We start from the raw sequence: 23880 nt of genomic DNA on the forward strand, positions 1-23880 counted from the left end.
GACAAGTAACATAAGCACAGGCTAACTTTCAGGGTGTGTGTTAAACAGAGCTATATGCAGGTGAATACCATCAACCGAATTTGTAATTAATACCAGCAACTCAGCAGCTGTAGGAGTGAAATCACTGGAGCTTCGCTAGTTTATGAGACCTATCGGCGTGTGTCCATTTATCTACCAAATCATACCACAGGTTTGTTACGCAGTGTAATGACTACTGTAGAGATGCTGTTCACAAGCTGCAAAGAACCAGAACGACATTTTAACTGAAATTCCACTTCAGCACCCAGGAGTTAAGTGGGACGTAATATATAAAATCTGTACTAATTTCTCCTAAACTTTTCAGTATTTCCACCAGAGTCAGTAAAACTGCCTTTCAGCTGCCCTGATAGGTCATGGTGAAAGAGCATAGAAACTTGAGTTGCATCTGGTCCACGCAACGCACTTGGTACTTCGAAGCGTGCTGGGTATGTCCCAGCATGCACCACTAAATAAACCAAAACCAAAGTGAAAAGTTACTTTGAATTATTATTAACAAGAACTGCACTATTTTAATTGGTCCCCTGATGAATTCTGGCCTAAGAGTGGGGACAATAAATTGCCTCACTGTGTGAAACTTCTGTTTTGACTTCAATGGTAAAAAAAGCCTCCAAAAGATACAAACAGCACCAACGTGCATAATATTCTCTCAGACCGCATGGGGAGGGCTGATAGTACACCAGGTCTGTTGAGAGCTCTTCAGACGTCCTGTCAACTACACTGACACAGAACTCGGGAAGCCCTCATAGCTCACACAGTGAAACAAAGTCGTTCATCATCTTGTGTTTGAAAGGAAGATCTTGAAGAGCAAGGTGTAATTAATTCAAGTGTTTCTGAGAGCTCCAGTTTAGATGAAAATGTTCAGCTTTGAATTTCACCCTCTGCCCCCCCTCCAAAAAAAAAGGAACAAAAAAAAAACCATAAAAACAATGCTATTTAAATTCTGTGTCACCAAACCAGCAACGCTTATTTTCTAGCCAGGGTAAGTGAAAAGGGATTTATGCACTCCTGTGGTGGTTCCCCTTCCTCCTCAGGTGTCCTGATGCATCTGGAGCAGAGGCCAAGCTCTGGGAAAACCCAGGCTGATCTGTGCTCTGCATGGAAACCACACGCATCAGCTGAGCTGCTCCTGCAAGCAGGGCAAAAGGCTTGTTTGCCAGGGCCGCCCTCATGTGCTAGGTGTCAGGGAGGAGAAGGGAAAGGGCACCTTCAAGGACAGAGGGGATGAATCCAGGGCATGCAACCAGGCCATTAGTTTGGAAAAAAAAACATCTGAAGTTTTCTGCAATCTACAGACTGAAAAAAAATAATTAAGTAAAAAGGCAACAGAACAATCAAAATGATTAGGGACAAAAATCTGTAAATGCAGCGATGCTGGGAGTCTGCTGTAGTCAGGAAGCATTGTACTGGAAGGTAGAGACAGAGAAAGAGCCACAACGCTATTAAAGAAAAAAATGCTACTCGAAATTGTGTAATCCTAGAGACTTTAACTTCCCCTATCTAAACTGGTGAAAATGCTACCAGTATTGGTACAGTCAAATCTCCCTGGATGCAATGGATAGCTGGAACTGAATCAGGATGAAGAGATGTTATTGGTTTTTTTTTGAGTCAATTTTTGTGCATGCTATTTTGATGTGGACAAAATTGAATTTCATTCATTCAGTTTCCTATTTAGGTTAGGAAACAGAAGAAAAAAATGTTGCAATTGATGCCAAATATTTTTATTCCAACTTTGACCTGCAGCATAGGCTAATTCATATTTTTGAGCCTGAATGGAAGCTTTACATTAAATATAAGCCATTTACACTCCAGTAATGGGTTGTTTGGCAGCTGTCTGATATACGTGGCCTCATTCAGGCAACTCTGTGGCATTGGCATTACATTTATTTTAACCAGGTCTGTTTCTCCAGCAGAACCTGGCATTTGAGGGTGTTCCCTGGTGCTGCAGCAAGCCCAGGAACTAAGCAAACCCAATATGCTTATATGGAATAGTTTATACTGTAGTGTGTCTTCCATGTGGATTGCTGTAATAGTCCCTGCCTTGCTGTTACTAGTTTGAGCAAGTTACATTAAGCTACTGCAGTTACACCTTGCTCAGGCTAAAATTGCTCACAGAACTGCTCAGAGTTCTTATGGTGAGAGAGTAACAAGTACAGGATAGCCTTGGCATGAGTCTTGTGTAGAGCTGTCCCAGTTTAACTGCATTTACAGCACCTGGCTTTGTGACAGCTCTGGTGTTCTGCACTCCATACTTTGCTCAACCAAAAAGCTACACTTCAGAGTAAACTATTAATGAAGAAGAAGAAGATTAAATTTGTCTAGAACAAAGTTCATGGGCATCATGTAAACAGATAAATCCCAGCAGAACCTTAGCTAATTGCTTTTACGGTGTAAAAACTGTAAGAAAAGAAATGTTGATGAATTATTTAGTTTCCTACTGTGGTCTGCATAGTTGAAAATCCATGCTCTAATCAGCTGTGACTGAATTGCAGCAGGACTAACTTAAATTTAAGCTTATGAGTTTAAGACATCAGTGGAAGTGAATATTATCAAAATGTATGATATCAGGATAATGACATAGTCCATCAAAGGTGCTTAATTTATACTAAAACCCACCATCTACTGATGCCATTTGTGTCAATGCCATGGATGATGAAACAGTCTGCATAGCAATGCAGGAATAACTCAACCTATGCTATGACAATCCGTATCTGTATGGCAGCTCCTCATTAAGTTACAATATTATTAGCATCAATGACAATTTTGATGTCTGTAAGATTATGGGGTGTTTTTAATGTTATATGAGCCCCAGTTCTGCACACTAGTTCTACATCTTCCTCACATTTGATCTTCTGGAGCTGCATTCTTTGAGTTGTAGAAATATTTGAGAACAGACACAGTACATGTGCCTCTCTTACAATAGGAAAATAACCATGGTGAAATCAAATGCTCTGAGATGCAGTATTTCCTATTGCTCTGATATGTTCTTCCCAACCTTGCTGATGGAGATGCCAGCTGACGATTCTGCATAGTCCAGGTGGAAGGTGACCCTGGTCATATGCACAGGTAGAGTGACTTTTCTTATGCAGGTGCATTAAAATTTTCCTCTCTTACACCTTTTGTAATGCTGGTGCAGTTAGTGCAGGGTTATATTTTCTGTGCAATTTCATAAATGTGAGACAGAACTCCTGTTCCTCTGATCAGTGCTAAGGGGAGCTAATCTACCAGGTAAATCTGGTCCAGCTCTGAAATTCACAATTAATTGTAAAATGTAGAATATTTAGCAGAGGCATGGGGAGAACAGCATCCATACTTTAAAGTCAACCACGTGCCTAAATAGCACTGCTAACTGCCGCACAGCAGGCAATCTCAACTGGCCTTATCACTCAAAAAAGCAGCAGTGATCAAGTATTAGAGCTCAAGACTAAAACAGTCCAGTTTTCATGCGAGTAGTTTTTGGAAATAGTATTTATTACTTTAGCTTCTACATAGACCATTTCTTTGGCGGAGTGAAAGCATCGTGCAGGAAAGCACCAGACCACTTCAAGAAGTCTGCACAAAGAACAGGGATAGGTGGCTATCATGAACCAGAATAGACCCACCCCAGGCAGTGAATGGAGAGATGCTTGTTGGCCGCAGCAAGGGAACTGGCTCCATAATTGTAATCAAAACTGACCCTCATTTGGTTAATTTAAAATTGCACTGGCTTGTGTAGTAGCTGTTGCCCTCTCTCCCTGACAACTGGGTCAAAACTTGTGCTGCAGCTACATAAAGGAATATAACCACAAGTCATGTAAATATCTTTAGCCCAGTCAGCAGCACAAGGACGTACAGTGCATTTTTCATTTTAAGGACAAAGCACATTCCCAATTAGTGCTTAAAAGGAAGCTTGAGTCCTTGATTCATCAACTGAAACAAATTGGAGGACTTCTACAGAAAAAAAAAAATCATCCTAGAATAACATAATACCGAGGGTTAATAATGAAGAGAGGGGAAAGAGGATACAGGAGGGTGGGGTAGATTAATACAGCACAGTGCAGTTATGGTCCCAGTGGAACTGCATCTATTCTGAAAGTTAAGCATATACATAAAGATGTTCAGGAGGGTAATGAAGACACAGGGCAGTCATATCCCAGGAGCTTAACACGTGTAAGGACAACAAGATTCACTTCTTAATAAGGGCTTCTTTTTATTTTGAATTAGGAAATTGTTCTGCATAAGTCATTTATACTTTCACATCACACTTATTTTCAGGGGGAGACTTTTCAACTGCCTAATCACCATCTTGCTGCTCTCAGACAATCCTGCTGTGCTTTCTGTCTTTTTCTCCCTTTTAATTCTTTATTATTATTATTATTCCCTGTGTCCTTTCAGCACAGGGAATAAAATGCCCTGAGTTGCTCACCTGGATTTGCACTAAACTGCTGCCTCAGGGACTGCAGGAGATGCCAGTGGAGATATCCCCTCATCCCCTCCAAATCTCCCCACTTATTTTCCTCATAGTTGTAACTCACGGTCTTTCAACCCAATACCTGTTAGGTAAAGTGACCTGACCCTGCTGCACCACAGGCAGAGGGTAGATGCTTTCCCTTTCAACATTTCCATCTTTTGCACAGAACTGGTCCTACAAACCACTGCACAAACTCTTCCCATTTCAAAAGTGGAAGCAAGCTTCACTCAGAGCTGAAAACTGTATCAAATTCTCACAGCTCCTCTATTGTGATCCCTTCTTTTAATTATTGGGTTGGCTGCAGCAATAATGCAGAAGTGTTTTTGTCTACAAAGGAAGTTTTCATGTGTTACTATAGCTACTCACAGGGCTATCACTGTCCACTGTACCATTGAAAATACTCACACCACAAATTTCTTGTTGCAATGCCAATATGTGCTATTCTATCTCTAGACACATTCAGACATGTTTTCTGTTTGTGTATTTATTTGCAATATATGCTGGAAGATACCTTTCCAGGCAGTGTGTTCTAAAAATAAACATATTTCACTTGCTTTCCTACAGTGTAGAAGAGCTTCTAAAGGTTGGGTGGCTTGTAAATTGATTCTTGTCTTAGAAATGAGCTTATTTACCTCCATTATTTGATAAAAACTACCTTTACTTTCACTCCTTCCCAACAAAGACACCTATTTACACGGAGCTGTGTGCAAGCAGTGCTTCTTCCCAAATACACGGTTATGGGAGCGTACAGTCTGAGGACAGCCTCCACCAAGGACAAGCACTCACTGGGTGCATTCAGTCAGGGTTCCTCCAGGGTTCTGCAGAGCTCCACTGGATGTATTGAAACTCGTGTGCTGGATCTAGGTTTTCGGGCGTCACTTGCAAGAGAAAGCATCACAAAAGAGACAAGTCCTCCTAAAGAAAGCAAAAACTGAGCCAAATCAACCTCCAAGTAGGTTCCATCAGTGCTGTTGCCACCCAGCCCATTCATCGGGAACAATGAGTGCGGGCATTGAGATTCCACACTGGATTCATAAATAGAGTGCTGCCTTTTTAGTATGTCATATTTAGGCAAGAGAACAGATTCTGGCTGTAAAAAAGTACCCTTGGAACCTGTTTTTATAGTTCTTACTTGAAATATTTCTAAACAGTTTTCTCATCACGCACGTTAAACAACTCCAGCCTCAGGAGTATAATAACAAATAGCAAATATGCTGACTTTTGCAGAGCATAAATGCAAGGCTTACATGCAGGTCACAATTTAATGAGTTCACAGACAACACAGCCCCCAAATGAAATGGGAATCAATGCTAATTATGATGAGGAATCCCAGTGTCTCTACTGCATCTGTAGTGACACTCACCTGCAACCACTGACTTCTCTCATATTGATTTTAAGGTTAACATCAGGCACAGTAGCTTGACACGAAACGTGTCCTTCTGCCCTCAGATTTGCACTGACAGGGATCAGACAGCCAATAATTGGTAGTGGGGAAACATCCCATACTCTCCATGCATAACTGGCACAAAAGAAAACACAGCTTCATGAATATTTAGCAAGTTCTCACACTCTTAGTCATGCCAGATGTATTTCAGATTTAAAAGAATGTCTCTTGTGCAATTAGAAAAGTCCCTGTTCCAGGAGCAGTTAGTTTTGCAGCTGAATCCCATACCCACTTCCTGAGTGAGGATTAGTTTGAGGTTAGAAATGCTCAGAGAGCAAAATGGTTTCTATACAGACATCTTTCGTCTGCAGACTTTTCAATTACATTTAAGCTTTTGATGTTGTTTACATGTGCTACGTATCTGCCACAAGCTGAAGTATGAGACAATGCTACCATTATTTCTTTAACAGAAATACCAGGACAAAAGAATGATATGAACCAAAATATCAGCTAAGGAAGAAGCAGCTCAGTGTGCATGAGTGGAAGGTTACACACAGGGCGGCCCACCGATGTGCAGGTCAGTCAGTTACGGGTCAGAAACACACTGCAGAGCTAGCACAAAATCCTTCCTTGTGGCACAGTCAAAAGCACAAGTTCAAGGACGCATCGGAGGACAGGCGTGCCCAGCTGGCTAGAACAGAGAGTCGGGAACCTCTGCCCCCCGTGTCCTGGATGCCCTGCTCCGCAAGCAGCAAGCGCCAAGGTGACACCCAGCGGCTCGGTGCAAGCCATGGACACCTCCCGTCCCTGGATGGGGTGAGGCAGGTGGACTCCAGGGCTCCTCTGCTGAGCCTTGTCCTGTCGCTGGTAACACGGGCTTTCCCAAGCATGAACGTGCCCCTCAGCCTGCCTCTCCAGGGACAGGGGCCTCACCGCTGCACCCACGCGGCTGCACCACGAACGCCTTTTCCTCAGGGAGTCTGCCTGTACCCATCGCTTGGGAATATGCTGTTGGAGCTGCCAGAAAGATAGTACAAGGGGCGCAGAGGTATATAAAACGCTCCGTTAGTGAATTTAATGCCTAGTGATAAAACGTTTTATCCATTCTGGAGGACAATATTTAAACAGATGCTATTAGTGGTTGTATTTCAAAAGTCAACAGGCCTAAATAAATCTAACATTTATTTCTACTAAAAATGTTATGAGGCCAAGCTCTTTTTTTTTTTTTTTTTCCTTTAGGTGTTCAATTAAGAAAAAAATACACAGATCTCCCACAGGATTTAAGACTGCCATCAACAGGAAAGCTTTTTGGTTAAACGTTCATCCCATCGTGTAAAGAACCAAATTGATTATTTTTAAATAATTTACATCCCAGAGGCAGTATTAAAAAATGTCCCAAATGGAACTAAAAGCATCGTAAATATAATTTCCTGTCAGGTTATATGAAATATTCTGATGACTGAACAGTTCCTAAAAGGACACTAAGTGTGAATTTGGAAAGTCTGGCTCTAGCTTTCCGAAAATGCCAGTTTTGAGGTGTGTGTCGTTTGATTTAATTTTTGCTTACCTTGAGCAAGCCCTTTGAGCTACATAGCTATGTGTGTTGTTTTCTTTTCTCTGATTGATTACATTGATGCTTATGTTTTGAATAGACTTATCTATCTGAGAGGCAAGGGGAAACTAGTCATCAACCCAGAATTTGGGGGAGGGAGAGGAGTGGAAATCATGACTCTGCTTACAGGCTGGATAAAGATCCTTCTGAGAGCATCACCAGCTTGCCAATGAATGCAAATGTCTTTTATTTTTCTTTCAGTGTGAGTATGTGTGGGAGGGGGAGGAGACAGAGGAGTCAGCGTTACCACCACTGCTGTAATGCTGAATTAAGACAACCACCTGTCCATCATCTACTTCCAAATTCTTTCTGCTTTTCAAAGACGACTGACATTTCACAGCCTCCTGTTGCCCATCTTGCTAAAATATTAATGCATCCAAAGGTTCAGATGGCTGCAACCATTCAGAACAGAGAATCAGAAATTAAAAGCAAACAGGCAGAACAAAAAAAACAAAATCTGGGTTTGAACTTGCCATTAGAAGAGGAGGTGAGCATACATTCATCTTGAGATGTGAGTGATCCTGTTTTGCTGTTAATGCAATATTTATTAGCATTGACTCCTCTCCTTGTGATTTCCACTAGCTCTGTTTTCACACCATGTTCATCATCGCAACTTTTGAGTTTCTCTGCCCAGCTATCACAGTGCCCATATGTTGCCCAACTTGTCCAGCCAGGTTTCTTGCCCGGCTCTTTCTGTGTCGTATAATCTCATTGTGTGAACAGCCCCTTTCTCTGGATGTTTTCAACTGTTAGACAAAAATAAGATAAGTTGTTTTCTCATCTCTCTCTTTTTTTTTTTTAACATTTCAAGGACATTGAATATTTGGTTTGTTTGACTGAGGATGTCAGCAAGCAACCCATGAGTAATATAGACTATGCTTTTTTTCCCCCCACTCAGCTGACCATGGTTAACATATTTGTGAAAAAAGGTAGCTGGGAAGTATGGAACTATGAGCAGCTGCCTGAATACCTGCTCTGGAATAAATATTTATTAGTGTGGAAATATGAGTCAGTAATGCTGCCAAGGATACAGAGATCTATCTATTTGTCCCATCCTGTAATATAAAACCAGATGAGGATACCTAAATAATGATAATTATTATCAAGAATAATAATCTCAAAGGCAGATGCGGTGCTGCTCGGGGCATAAGCAAAGGCCACCTCTGCCTCAAGAATCATACTCCAGCCAGATCTGATAAAGAACCACAAAGGTCCAGTGTAGAAGGGTCTTGGGGACTTCACTGAGAGCTGAAGGGGACACGAGAAATAGGCTTGGCTGAAGAACAATATATTCCACAGGAGGTCTACGAGGGGTTAATCACAGTCCACGGCATGGGTCAAGACAAAGTAAGCATTCCTTCCTCCAGCCAAATTCCCACCAAAGCACTACAGTAAGAGATGATATTTGCTGTAAGCATTTTCTATTCACATACACAGCTGTGAAAATTAAGATAAATTCAGTAAAGAGCCTGTGCTTTCACTTACCTCAGGAAATAATTCTGACAGATGTCTATAAATGTGTGAGTAATGCTTACTCCTGTAATACAGGAATGTCTTCTGAAAGAATATTGATTTCTTGAATTATACCTGTTTTTAATTGTGTTATGGAACTGCATACTTGTTTTAGTTATTGGCATTTTTTTTTGACGTATACAGACTTTGTATAGTTTTGTTGTTTACCACAGTGAAAGTCCAAAAAAATAAAATTCAAAATGAATGAAAGGAAACTACCTAGGAAATGTTTCTTCTCCTGCAACATACTCTAGAAAATCTCATCTCTCATTTCACTTTACCTTCTTTGAGAGTCTCAAGCATATTTCACAAGCAGCACATTAGCAGAGTATCTTGTAAGAGGAGAACAGGAGAAAGGCAGGGCAACAAACAGAAAATAAACTCTGTTGCCCACCAACACGGTGGAAACCTGACCCACCACAATTCAGCCAAATACCAGAGCATCAAGCCCAGCATTTCCCAAGAGAGGCTGCCCTCCTGCAGGACTGATGAGGCATGATGCACAAGGCTCTCTTACACCTCCTCCCTGAAATAGTTCCCAAAGAGCCAAGACAGCTCACGGCACTCAGAACATCTCACAGGTAGTCCCAAACCATGGTGGACATCCTTCTGGAACTACCTTGGTGCTCAGATTCACAAAGGCATTTGAAGCCAGCATTATCTCCTATTCTCACAGTGGGCTGAACGTAGGAAGCTGGGCAACCCTGGTTCCAGCACTAAATTAGTCTACAGAGCACTAAAAAGGTGGGATATGGCTCAGAGATGTGTTCTCTGCACTATTAGCCATTTCTTCCGTTGCAGCTGTGAACATTTATAAGTGTTGGGACAGCAGCCGTGAAATATAAAGCGACAGTCCACACCGAGTGTTATTAAGATGCTGTTGTTTCATTTTTTAAAGAGCTGGAGTTGGCACAAATAGAATGCAGCTCTTCAGGCACACTAAGTGTCTTTAGCACGATCGGTGGAACTGACTTCTGAGCCCAGTACGGAGCAGTGTTGTTTCAAACACAAGGGATGACCCAACACTTCACACCACTGCTGGCCAGCCAGTGACCTGGGTGCTGCTGCAGCCTGGGAGGGGGCTGTGCACCCGCCCTCAGGAGCCCGCGCAGATGCACAGCACTGACATTGGAATCGCTGCTGCCTGTGTGTCCTGGCGAGATGCGTGGCCCCATATACAAGCAATGACCGTGGGCTCTTCCCCCGCCTCCCCAGAGCAACAGGCGCTGAATCTGCATGGAGAACCTGACCCATCCCCACCCTGCAAGGGACCACCCCCTCACAGCCGAGAGTCTGCAGTGACTGGGGCCCAAACACAATTGTCCTGGCATCCTACACCATATGATTGCATAGCTAACACCTCCATCACAGGGTGCTGTGGCACTGTGCAGGCCATCAGGATGCTTACAACCTGCTTTGCCTCTCTTTGAATTTGGCCAAGACAATTAGAGATTGTTCCACTAGCAGCATGGAGATAACTCACAATAATTTTCTTCTGCATGAAATGTGGCTGGATTCCTCACCTATTGCTCTGTGACATCCTGTTCTACAGGCTGGGCGGAAATTCAAAACAACAGCAACAGTCTTTGATGTTTTCAGAGGTAGGAAGAATGCCATTTGGACAACTAAGGAACATTATAGCTTGTGGAACTATCATTAAAACATGAAAAACCTGTCTAAGCATGAAAATACCAAGCAGACCTCCTTGCTCCTCTGGTGATAAAAGTTTATATTTCATTAAACCCATGAACTCTGATTATTTAGCAGAGCCAGTTCTCCATCCCCAGCAATTTAATGGGTCTGAGAATTTGTGCCCTTGTGTGTGTGTACAATTTGGAAAGTTTGTAATTTCCTAACAAAGAGATCAGGATACCGGGATCATCTTCCTTGTTTTTATTACAGCATTATAATGTAAAAGTAATTTTGTGGAAGATGTCTGAGGATCAGTGCCATACAGGCTGCCCAGGGAGGTTGTGGAGTCTCCTTCTCTGGAGATATTCAAGGCCAGTCTGGGCGCTTACCTGGGCAACCTGCTCTAGGGAACCGGCTTTGGCAGGGGGGTTGGACCCGATGACCTCTTGAGGTCCCTTCCAACCCCTGCAATTCTGTGATTCTGTGAAAACTTAAGATTGGGTGGAAACTCATTACTAACAACAGTTCTCTACTGTGTCTTTGGGAATAACTGCAGAGGGTGACACACACTGGCTGTTCAGCTTCCCACTAGATCAAAGCCCTCGCACCACCTGTGATGGAGGTGCTTCGCAGGCAGGAACATGAAGACTGATGCCATGCCGACCATGAAGATTGATGCCATGCCGACCATTCGTGCCCGTGGAGGCTCACGTGTCGGTCTGCTGGCCTCCATCCACAACGTGGTGGCTTGCATGGACACGGCCCATGGGGCTGAGAGAGCTCTCCCTTCTAGGAGGCTAGGAGGGACCAGAGGGCTGCCAGCAGCCGCACAGCGACGTTTGGTGTCGGGGCAGTTAACCTTGCTGCCTGCTAGAGGTCTGCGACTGAACCCCCCCTTTCCAGGTGCACCCCCAGCAGGCCCGACTCGCAGTCGCGCTGGAAGCCCCCGGCGGGGCGGCGAGGAGCCCCGGCGCTGCACCAGGCCCCGAGCCGGAGCGCGGGCGGGCAGCAGGGGCGCAGAGCAACCGGTGGTGCTGCAGGAGGAGGCAGCGCAGCGCCAGAGCTGGGAGACGGGCACCGAGCTGCTGTGGCACCGCGCCTGCCAGCCGCACCCACCCCTCGTCTCCAAAGGGGAGGAAATGCATGGAAGAGGAAAACTGTGCTCAGCGAAGAGCAGAGGCAACACCAATGCAGACGTTATGGGAACTGCTCACAGTTTCCTTTCGCTCAGAGTGAAATTCAGGAATAACATCTAAACCCGAAGGAGAAGAGGATGAAAGGGCTTTGCTCCAAGGCATGTGACACTGCCCGCCTTTGTGGGACCAGATGTGAGGAAAGAGAACTGAGGAGAAAAGCAAAGCTGGAGCTGAAAGACTTTTTTTTCTTTTTTTTTTAAAGAAAGAACAAAATGAAAATGATCCTGAAAGAACAACTGTTCCTTTCAAAGCCATTAGTTTAGGAAGCTCGCTGTAAAAGGGTACATTTCTGAAATGTGGCTGCCAGTTTCCAAGCAACAGCTGAGCCCCGGCTCCACTGCCAGCAGCCGCGCTCCTCCAAATCTGGGAGCCCGCACAGCGGGGAGAAAAGGGGGGGGCAAAGCAGGCAGCTCTGCCTCCCAATACTGGAAGCGGCCGTGGGGAGAGCAGGCTCAGGCATGCAGTGCCCAGTGCAGGGAACCCATCTGAGCCCTCCCCAGGCAGCAGCAGCAGGCCAGCCTCCACGCAGGGAGGTAGAAGCAGAGTGAGGCACTGAAAGTAAGGAGGATGGAAAACTGACCGATGCGTTGCATTTGACAGAGTCTGGCAGAGGAACAGGGGCAAAAGGAAAACCTGAAATATACCCTGTAATTGCAGCAGAAGAGCTCTAGTTTCTAGTGAGTGTAACTAAGAGCATAATTTGATGTGTACTACCAAAACCAACAACTTTGAATTAGAGTGAAGAGTTCTCACGTGTTGGATACACTGAAGCGTATCTTTCTTCAGGATTTCGTGGGCTCAGGGACCTAACAATGGAAAGAAGAAAGCAGATTCTCCTGGGACCTGTTTTTCAAGGCTGATTCTGTGAGCAGCTGAAAACATGCAGCTCCTGCTGGGTCCAGTGCTTCATGCTGTTTCATCCCAGTAACTCCAGAGAAGGAAATCATTACAGTTACCTAATCCACTAGCTGTTTTGTTACCTCCATTACTATTCCAAATGACAATAGGCACAACATGTGCTTAATTTTAGAGCTTGAATTGAATTAAGCTGGCAAAAATCTAAGCTCATGTTCAAGCTACACAAAGGGCTGAGGGGTTTTATTTCCACGCATTTGGTGACAAAAATTGTCCCCCAAACTCCACAGCCTCACACTGCCCCAAGCATCTTCCTGGCAACATGCATCCCCAACACTCCAAGTGGTCTGGAGCTGACATCTGGGTTCAAGCATCTTAGCCTGAAGCATTAGCAAAAGAACGGTGATTAAAGGTCCAATGAGATGACTGAGGATGCCAATACCAAAAAATGCCCATCTACATCCACTCTGCTCATTACATAAAAAAATGATGAATGGGGACATAACTGAGGTGTCCAGGATTCAGCATCCTACTACCACTGATGCTAATTAGTTGCAGGTACTTTGTGAGGTCCAGGAAAATTGTGTTGTGGATAACTGGGAAAAGAAAGGCTTTGCTGCACCCCCCTAAGTAGCGCTCTTCTATTTCATTGTTAACTGTTAGTAATGCGGTTGTTATTATTTCCTTACACAGATCCATTGCACTCTCTCTGCAAAGTGCTATGCAAACAGCTCTTTAACAGTCTGGAAACCCACTCTGAGCATCACTGAACACCTGCTTGTTCTGATGTTACAGAAGAAATGAACTAAGCACCTCCAGCTCACTATTCCTTTTTCATTCATCTTCCTACACTTCTCTGTGATCCTGCCCCTTGTCCTTCCTCTGTGATCCCCAACTCTTTGGATTTATCTCTGATGGTTTGCCATAGCTGCTGTTTGTGATGCACTTAAAACTGAAGGGAGGGATCAGCTTTTGCCACCGAAAACCTAATTGGCCAACTCAATAGTGCTGCCAGACGACAACCTAATTCATGGGCACCAAAGACAGCAGACTAATTGCAATGACTCAACTATTTCTCTTTTCAGAGCTGTAAAAAGGGGGTGAGTGTTAACTGCAAAGCCAGTTTGCAAAGAGCACCATACAGTATCCTGACTCTCATTTAAAGTCTGAATCAGTGTGATGGTTGCACTGGGCATTCAGGGCTCTCTAATTGTTGCTGTCAGTTCCTGGTAATGAATGATTGAGTCAACATGGGTCAAAACCCCCTGATCTAATGCTATAACAATCTCACTTTTCTCTATAGACTCTGTAAAGGGAGGCTATGAAGGTTTCTGAGATGTGCTGATGCTGTTATTTTATGATACGGCCAGATATTTGGGACATTCAAATGTTTATTACTCAGGTGACTTTCTATATACTCAAGTTTATTATCGTCCACTAAAAATAAAGAACAAGACATTACTTACACTTGTCAAAAAGACCAAGCCCTCAGGCAGAAAATAAAAACAGGCTTATTTGATTGAAGGCTTTAGCTGCTGTTGCTTTTGTGATTACCACAGTGTAAGGTCTTATCCGCATTATTCCTTCACACAGTCTGGCTGAACAGCTCCAATATAGCCCCCCTTGAAATCCAGCTCTGGGTCTGAGTGGGAGATGGGAAGCAACACCTCCAGAGCATGGTGGCAGTGCAGGACCCACTGCGTACCTAGCTAAGACAGCAATGATGCAAGGCTCCTGCTGAAACTGCAGGTACCTTGGCCTTCCTTCTTTTCAACAAACAGCTGCATTTAAAAGATAATACAGGTCAAGACCATCAAAAGGAACCACTCAAGAAAATTTCAGTACTTTAAGCTAAATGTTTTTTTCTGAGGCTGGAAACCTCTCAAATAGCAAGGACAGACAAAGACAGTACGCTGATTTGGGCAGCGACTGTCCATCTCCCTTGAGCCTAGCACAAAGCGAACCTTTAGTTAGACACACAATACCAGGAAGAAATATACATTCATGGTTTTCTTCTAGTCCATGTGTGGTCACAAACATGGGTGTTTACCCATCTGAGACCAGGACTCCCAGCGAGCCGAGCCCTGCATTTTGCCTCAGCTCCCCAACTCTGCTCCTTGGCCCACAGTGGGATGACCTGGGCTGAACACAGAGCCGAGGCATGGTCAGGACCTCGACACACACTGCAGAGCAGCAGTGGGATCCTGCTGGGCTCAGGCATGGCTGGTGCTGCTGGCCCCGGTGCAGAGATGCTGCAATACAGGAGGGGGCTCGCAGCCCCTGTGCATCCCAGCTGCCCTGACACATGGCCACCCTACCAGGTTAAAGTACTTCTGCTGAGGCAAGGAGAGGTGGACATCATGAACCACCAGAAATATGTGGGCAGAACAGAGAAGACTAGAGGAGGTGTAACCAGAAGTGTGGCACAGATTTTGAGGCCCAGAAGAATGATGACCACCTATTCTGGCTTCCTGTATGATACAGACCATTAAATCCAGTAACTTGCTTCATAGTTTGCACTTTGGTTGTGCTACACCAGAGACAATCTCTTACGATTAAGGTTGTTAGCCCCAAAATCACATTCAAATCACCTCAAAGATTATGGGTTCATAAAAACATATGTTTTCCAAGCACATATTACAAAGTCCAATAGATTACCAAAACTGAAGTATTCTTTGGGTCTGAATCTTTGAGCAGTGCTATTAGCAAATTTACTTTTTACAGCCACTTAAAAATAATTCCTTTGCATCACCATCATCTCTTAAAGGTCAGTTCAAGTGATTCCCTCTACCTAGTTGCTTTTGCATGAAGCTGCAAGCATGAAGACCAGCAGAGATCGGCTAAATGTTGATTTTTACTGCAAAGCTAACAGTAAGTCCTATCCCAGAAATCACCTTCATGTGGCTATCTGCTCCAAACTGCACCTGCAGCTGATTCCCTTGAATCCTCTCCTCTCCACCGACAACACCTAGCTGTCTTGTTCCTTGTCAATGCTGCAGAAAAGCCACGTAGTCATCTCATTTTTGTTCCACCAGTTGTATTTCTCTTCCCAGGGATGCTAACCACACCACCATCGCTTCCTTGTGCAGCCGTATGTGCAATTGCCATCTGTGTAGCTGGCACTTCATCAAAAAATATTTAAATATCTGTGGAACTTATAAGAGTGTAAATGAAACATGACAAAAACCGTAACACAACATAATGTACGCCTGAAGTAAGAGAACATCAACCAGTTCACAAGTGCAACACAATCCCCCTCTCCTAATTTTCAAAAGCTTGCCACCAGCCTGCTACAATTGCCTCACATCCACTTGCTTCAAAGCAAATTTGTTCCTAAACCATATACACAAGTAGCTGCTTTCTACAAATCTTTCCCCTTTTCAGTTGAACGAAACCAGTTCCACATTTCTGTGCTAGTGTTAGATGACGATCATTGAGGCAGTAAGGAGCTGCACAGCTTAACCATACGCAAAGAACCACCACCACTTTTTGTTTATTTTGAAGCTTCCTCTTGCTATTTTATGGTACGTCCTTTTAAAGCTGTGAAACAAAACAATAATGACCTTTAGTCCTGCAACATCCTGACAAAAATCAACATGTTTTGCTGTTTGTTTTTATTTTTCATGGCATACTTCAGTCTTTCAATGGACATTGAGCAGCAATAGGAACAGCTGTATTTGCAGCAATCCTCACTGATCCTGAAAGTCTACTTTCACCTTTCAAATCCCTTCAGAATTTGGAAATTAACTTGACTATTCCTTATTACATCTCTTCTATTTGCAATGTTATTTCACCTCCACTTAGACACTAGGAACACATTCAAGACCCTTGTCTTATCCTTTTTGTTCTGTTCATTGCAACAGGTGTGAGGAGTGCAAGATGTATGAGGAGCAGCTGAAGTCACTTTTTTTGTTCAGCCTAGAGAAAAGACTGAGGGGAGACCTTGTCATGGTCTACAGCTTCCTCACGAGGGGGAGCAGAGGGGCAGGCACCGATCTCTGCTCTCTGGTGACCAGTGATAGGAGCCACGGGAATGGCTTGAAGCTGTGACAGGGGAGGTTCAGCTCGGATATCAGGAAAAGGTTCTTCTCCAAAACGGTGGTTGGGCACTGGAACAGGCTCCATGGGGCAGTAATCATGGCACCGAGCCTGCCGGAGTTCAAGAAATGTTTGGACAACACCCTCAGACACATTGTCTGATTTTTCGTGTGGTCCTTCAGGGACCCAAGAGTCAGACTTGATGATCTTTCTGGATCCCTTCCAACTCAGGATATTCCATGTTTCTATGATTCATGTATCTGTTAAGGGATCATTCCTTCCAGCACTTGTTATTGGGCACAGCATCTGTCCTTTCAGACCCCAAATATTGGAGCTGCTTCCAAAACTGCGACCCACCTGAGCAGCATGGATAGCAGGCAAGAGGAAACTCTGGAGCTGGAGGCTCCTGACCCAGATGGGCAGATTTGTGCTGCATCTTCCAGTAGCTGCCACCATTCTGAACCACACTGCATCATGACCTCAGTCAGATGCAACCGAATAACATCCTATGCTACAACTTTGCACGTTATAACCATACAGTATTGCTATACAGATTAGCACCATTTTAGCATCTGCCTTTCTCTTCACATCTAAAACACATTCTGAGGGATATCTTAGGAATGTAAGATTCTTCACTGATCTGCACAGTCTTCAACAAATACTTTGCATGACTGTTGTCATATCAATTGCTCCAAAATCTTTGGGAAGTTTGCCAATAATTTTATTAAACCTGATAGTTTTCCCTATACTATGCATAATAATGCATTTGTATTATGAAACCAACTATTCTGGAAAAAGAATTACATTGTCAACCACTGCAATAAATGGCTGTTTTGCTTAGTCATTTCATGAAATAACTGAAAATTCTATGTAGGCATTACATGGAATACCTAACCGCTGAGCATTTATGATTATTAAATAAAAAGGACAGGAAAACTATTTTTCACATTATATTAATTTACGAAACCACACAGAGTTTTAGATCATTTCTTGAAATGACACCAACAAAACATGTGTCTTCCCTGAACTGATCCTTACTTGAACAGTTGAGACTGTTTTCTGAAGTGACTGAAAGTTTGAGTCATTTAGCACAAGAACTGCTTCCACAACAGGATTCTAAAAGTAATGCCACTTGTTTCACAATTTCTGTGCTGTATTTTGTGTAACAATGAAGCAGAGCCATCAAGCAGAGAAGCAAAGTGCTCAGGATTTTATTCAGACACAGAATGCCTCCAACTTCTCATCCCATCAAATGACTGATTTTACAGCGTGACCGTAACAGATATATGCTTTATTTTCCCAGTTTTTGCTCCTTTTCTCTTAGCATTGTTAAACATTTTTTTCCCATGTGTGCATCCTGCTCAGCTTTTTAAATTTCCTTTTCACACTACTTTTCCCTTATAAAACATCAGATTGTGTTTTGAATTTATGATCCAATCCATTTCCCTCTTAATTTAACAAGAGCCGCAACAGGCATTTGCATGGGTACAACTTTTCTATAGACAATGGGATGACAGGGATGAGAAAATAGTGAGTAACACAAGAATAATGCACTGTAAATCTGAGCCTGAAAACATGTGAAACAATCTTACACATCATTCTTCATAATAAACACTATACATGCCTTTTCTCATTTAGTACGTCATATTTTTAAGCTCTTCTGAACAGTATGTATTCCCAGCAGTCCTATTTGACTGAGCAGAGGGTGGTAATACACCAGAGCTAATGCAGATGGATGCTGAAGGCCCATTATTCACAATCACCTTAAAGCCTGGCGTGCTATTCAGTGCTCACTCTTTAGAGCGATGAGTTTGCATTGCCATACTCAAGACTGTGTTAGCACAGAAGAGATATTTCCCTTTAAGGCATTTAAACAGTACTTGTAAACAAAATGTTAAAACTACCAATCCCTCCAGTCGCAATGGATTACCCAGCTGCAGTAAAACAGAGGTGATCACCTCTGCAACTCTGAGGCAGAACACGTCACAAGATTTGTCTTTGCTCCTTGAAAGCACAAAAAAAATCCCCAGGAATGAGAGAAAAGCAGTATTATTAACCAGATGAGAAAACAGGAAGTGGAGAGATTATGACTACGACTGTAAAAGGTATTTAGGCTTCCCTCTCTCTTTGAAATCTGTAAAAGATGCTAGAAGTCATTTAGACTCCTTATCGTAAGGATCACATAATGAGTTTGTGGTCAAGCTAAGATCTGAACCTGGGTCCCTCAAGTTACTGGTAGCATCTCAGACAAAATGCTGTGTTTCTTTTTCACCCATGTTTGAGAGTATAATTTAGTATAACCAACAGCAGAAACAGGCTCATCTCAGCCAGTCACCTCATAAAAATTCAAATGCTTTTCCTGGTTCCTGCAGAGGTCTTCTACAGTAATTCTTCCCTGTTAGAGCTCTATTCCCAGCCCTGGAAAGTCCTCTCTTACCTTTTATTGAAGCCATGAGAAATAAAGATTTAGGCTACATGTGCAAGAAGGATAAGAAGCCAAAAACAGTACCTTCTCTTAGGATTTAACTGAAATTCAGATGTTGGTGACTTTGTATCCTGCATAATTGGGGTTAGGAAAACCTAAGTGCTGTTGATGAGTTTACAAAAGACTTTCAATTCCTAAGACCACCTCTAGTTTTCACTCTGTAGTTGATTGGCTCAGCTTCCTTTCCATCTACCAAAAAAGATAGCGTTTTCCCATTACATTTAACCTTATGATTTTTTATTTTTTTCAAACAGCTTCATGTTTTTCATCATCCACCTCCACATTCCTGAATTCACCAGCCTGCTCTCATATACAAAGGTGCAGATTTGGAGTGGTTCCCACCACCTTTATAGAAATCACTTCAGATTTACATCAGAGCATAGAAAAAAAAAGCACAGAATTCTGTCCTGCTCTTTTCTCAACTGGAATGTTCTATTGATTAGTATTTTTTCCATATAATAGCATATTAATAACAAAACAGAGCTGACATGAGCAATGTGGAATGAAAGATAATTGCGACTTACAGAAAACATGAAGTACCAACACATCAAAGGGTAGAGGAAACCTTGCAAATTCAATATATAGATGTTTTGTGCAAGATGCAAAGCATTCTTGCTAAAATGGCCTCCCCAAAGCTGCCATGGATTTAATCTGTATTCGTTACCCATGTACAAAAAGAGAGTAGAATTAATGTCATTTGCCAGGCAGATTACTGACAGATTTGTTAACTATCTGCTCACAAAATAGCAACTCTATGTAAAAAAAAAGACAAACAACCAAAACCAAAACAAGAGAGAGTGTTGTCCGATGTAATGCAGGTCTTCCCACTGCTCCTCAGCACTCACGTCCTCACGGTGATAGGAAAGCACTTCACAGTGGCATCTAATCTGGTGGCCTTGTAAGAAAAGCATACACTGGTTCAATTCAGATAGCTTAATTAACCTTTTGCAAGCCCGATGTAGACAACCTTACTTTAAGTTATGAACGCCTTGTTTTGTTTAACTGAAACTACTTTATAATTTCTGTCTTCACAGAACTGAGATTTCAAGGCTCCCACTGACAATCAACATCACCCATTCCAAAGAGTTTACCAACTGCTTGTCTAGCCTCAACAGGTAAGGTACACTGAAACAATAAAATAAGCTTTGAAATTGTCTTTTGCACGTGTAACTAAATTCAATTAACCAAGGAACCTGTGTACAGAAAGCCCCTGCACACACAGGGCACCATGCCTGAGTGGTGCGAGCAGTGTGGCTGAGCCCATCCCTAAGCCACCTCCCAGAGCACTGCCTATGCCTCTTCCTATCGGGCCGTGTGGTAGCATCACAAACCTTTGGAAAGGCTGCAGAAATTAGCTGTGACCAGGTCAAATATTTTAGGAAAAAAAAAAAAAAAAAAAAGTGGATGCTATTAAGGTGTGGCTGTATGTGTCTTGTGTAAGCAGCATTTGGGGTGGGTGCAAAGCAGAATCCCCAGCTCCGGGCCTGCAGAACATTGCATGCAGGACAGCTCTCGACTACAAGGGGGAAAATATTTACACTGAAAAGCAAGTCTGCTGAAAAAAAAAATAAAAATATTAATTTTCCCAAAATTATGCTGTGGGAGCCATTTGCCAAATGGAAACCTACCCAAGGCTGCACTTGAATGACAGAGCAACAAGGGTCCTGCTGGGGAGCTCGGGGAAAGCACCGGGAAAGCATTTTGCTGTTTAGTTCACAGGATATTGCTGTGGGTGGCGTGGTGCAACACCAACAGGGGCACAGAACACTCCCTGACGCTCCACTGCAGTGACTCCAGGGGAGACGAGTGTTACCACCTGCCCTGGGTTACAGCCCTACCTCCATTGGCTTTCCTTGAAGATCCTAAAACAATAGTGCTGGTTTGGGTCTCAAACAAACTAGCACAGCACTGCTGTATGCAGCTCAAGGTCAGCTCAATGCCACTGCCTCGAGGCATGTGTCATGCTGCTGATACTCCATAGTGCAAATCTGGGGTTTGGAACATTTTTGGCATCGTTTCATTTGTACTGATCATGTTGAACTTCATTTCCTGCCACTGCTTCACCTGGGCAGGTTCCTGTAGTCCTATCGATTTAGGCCTCAACCCAACATAACATTTAAAAATATTATTACATTAAGCATTTGATTGATTTTATTTCTGTAAAATTAAATTAATTTCAGACTTTTGCAACCTTAAAGCTATATACACAACTTAAAGGTTGGACGGGTTGCAGTGTTACATTGCTAAATCCCAGGGTTCTCTGTTATTCATAATTCAAAAAAAAAATCACTGTACAATTGAAGTCCTATCAACATATTAAGTCCCAGAAAATGTTTGCTAAGAGCAAAACTATTTTAGCTATTCATTTTCACATCTTATCAAGTCTGAAGGATCATCAGATTTACGTGAATGCTGTAACAGCTTGAAACTCTTTATATTTCCTTCCTGAATTTCTGTATATGACAACTATTTGCAACTACTGCAAATTTGTTCACAGAAGGATCTTCTGTCAGCAACTGGTATTTTTTCTCCATAGGCAAAGACAGGCATAGCTTGTGGCCAAACGTATTCGCAGTTACCATTAGCATCTTACACTGTTAAATTCTGTCGTGAGCCCCACTGCAGGCGGGCACACGAGGGGCACGCAGGGCAGGGCTGCGTGCACGGTGCGAGGCACCGTGCGGCTTCCCAGGGTCTGCTGGCGCCTTGTAGGCAGAGCTGGGAAGAGACCCCCGCGGCCCGGGTGTGCCTGAGGCACTGGTCCCTGCCTCACCGCTCCCCTCGCTGCCCAGGAGGAATGGGAATAGCGCCGAGGCACGAAGCGCCTCGCTCGCTGTGTGAAGAGGCAATGCCCGGGACAGCGGCAGCACCTGGTGCTGGGCCCACGGCAGCAGCTGGGGCTCTGCTCCCGCTGCCAGGTGCGGGCTCTGGCGCTACCCCAGCTGAGTGACTGCCACCTGGTCCTACGCCACGTCCAGAAGGGATTTCTGTATTTCTGTGGGCGTCACAGATCTGACCCTCAAAAAAAAAGCAGCACATCAGAAGTGCAAATTCCTTCATCCACTACAACTGTAGATTATTTTCCCACATTCTGTAGCCAGAAATAGAAGTTCCTGCATTTGTTTGCTTTTAAAGGAAAATAAGACAAGACATCCTTCAAAAAAGGAAAGAAAGAAAAGTAATGTGACCAACTCCACCAGCCACTGGTCACTGAAATCCTCAGGCTGGTAGGACAGGTAAGTACTGTGCAGCATGCAGATGTGAAACAGCAGCAGCCCCCACAAGGCATCTGAACTCCCTCTTCCCTCTCAGATCCCAACAAAGCAGAGTGCCGGCACTCAGCGTGACACGACTGACCTAACCACAGGAAGTAAACCATGGTCCAGATAACTGCATCCGAATTTAGCTTGGAGACACGTATCTCCACAGGTCTGATTTAAATATACAAAGACTATGAGGTGCTTCAAAAACCACATGCAGTTATAAGTGCGCAGCCTACTGCCGTTTAAGTGCAGATGCTTTAAAAATAATTATAAAACGACAGATCTTCATGCGAACCAGTAGCAAAAAAGAGTCCGTCCTTGCAGTGAACGCGGCAGATGAGCCAGTCCTACGGACAGCGAGCAAAGCGCCGCTCTGCTCTCACGCTTATGAACCGTTCGCATCTCTCCACCTGCGCCCAGCCTAACGACCCGCTGCCTGAGGCCCCCAGCCGGGGCCGGGAGCTGCCGGGACGGGTTGCCCGCCCCCCCGGCCTGGGGGAAGGGGTCTGAGCTCAGAGGAGCGGCCCCGGCAGGGGCTGCCCCTAGCGGGAAGAGGCACGGAGGAACAAAACCAGTTCAGATCCGTTCGGCGGCTCGTATTCGGTCCACGCTGCCGCCGCTCAGCTATCTGCCTATGCAGCCATCCGCGCATTCAGACAGACGCACGGACGGATTTTGCGGGTAGAGCCGCAAGCGCCCGTAGCGGCCAAAGCCTGCAAAGCTCCGCTGCGAAGCAGGCGTAGGAGAGAGGCTGCTTCCCGAAGAGGGAAGGAAGGCAGCCTTACGAAACGCCAGGGGCCGGCTGCGGCTGGCGGCCCCGACCCGGCCCGGCCGCGGGGGAGCCCCCGGGAGCCCCGAGCCCGGCGGGGCCGCGGCCGCGGGGCAGGAGCGGGGCCGGGCTCGGCGCGGCGGCGGCGGGATCAGCGCGGAGCCGGGATCGGCGCGGAGCCGGGCTTAGCCGCCTCCCAGACATGCGTCCCGGCTCCTTGTGATCTTCCACCGGATCGGCCGGGACTTTGCCTCACTACACCGGGAGTTCCTTGACCGCAAAAGAAAGGTGAGGCTTTTTCTTCCCTCTTTTTCTTACCCAGTTGCGTTATCTGCTCCTGCGAGCCGTTTGTCTGCTGGCCTTGATGCGAGTAATAACCGGACAACTTTTCGCAGACGCTGGGGTATTAACGTACGTTGCAGTCTGAATGGCTGCCTGATCTGTTACATTTACCCGTGCCATCTAAGAACACGAGGCTTAGCTGCGTTATTTATAAAGATTGCAGTTTACTGTCGAGATGCCCTTTTCTGAGCATCCACAAAATATCGGACTTGAGAAGTAGGAATGGATGATGCAAGCGTGTGTTTGTGTCACAGAGCCTGGTGAAGCAGACTAGAAGGCTGTTTCTCTAAACAGTTTCTGAAGCAT

The 23880-nt window shown here is 44.3% G+C and overlaps 1 protein-coding gene and 1 long non-coding RNA gene across 3 annotated transcripts in view; one reads left to right on the forward strand and one right to left on the reverse strand.

The window, feature by feature from the left end:
- LOC121057733 overlaps nt 1-23880 on the reverse strand; it is a 175622-nt gene that overhangs the window by 102598 nt on the left and 49144 nt on the right. The gene's annotated exons all lie outside the window — the stretch shown is intronic.
- The window catches only part of WSCD1 (WSC domain containing 1), a 31278-nt gene continuing 30788 nt past the window's right edge, over nt 23391-23880 (forward strand). Inside the window, 1 exon segment of the mRNA XM_040532306.1 lies at nt 23391-23520. The gene's annotated coding sequence lies outside the window, so the exon portion shown is untranslated.

The sequence above is a fragment of the Cygnus olor genome, chromosome 20 (assembly GCF_009769625.2).
Source record: "Cygnus olor isolate bCygOlo1 chromosome 20, bCygOlo1.pri.v2, whole genome shotgun sequence".
NCBI classification, from domain to species: Eukaryota; Metazoa; Chordata; class Aves; order Anseriformes; family Anatidae; genus Cygnus; species Cygnus olor.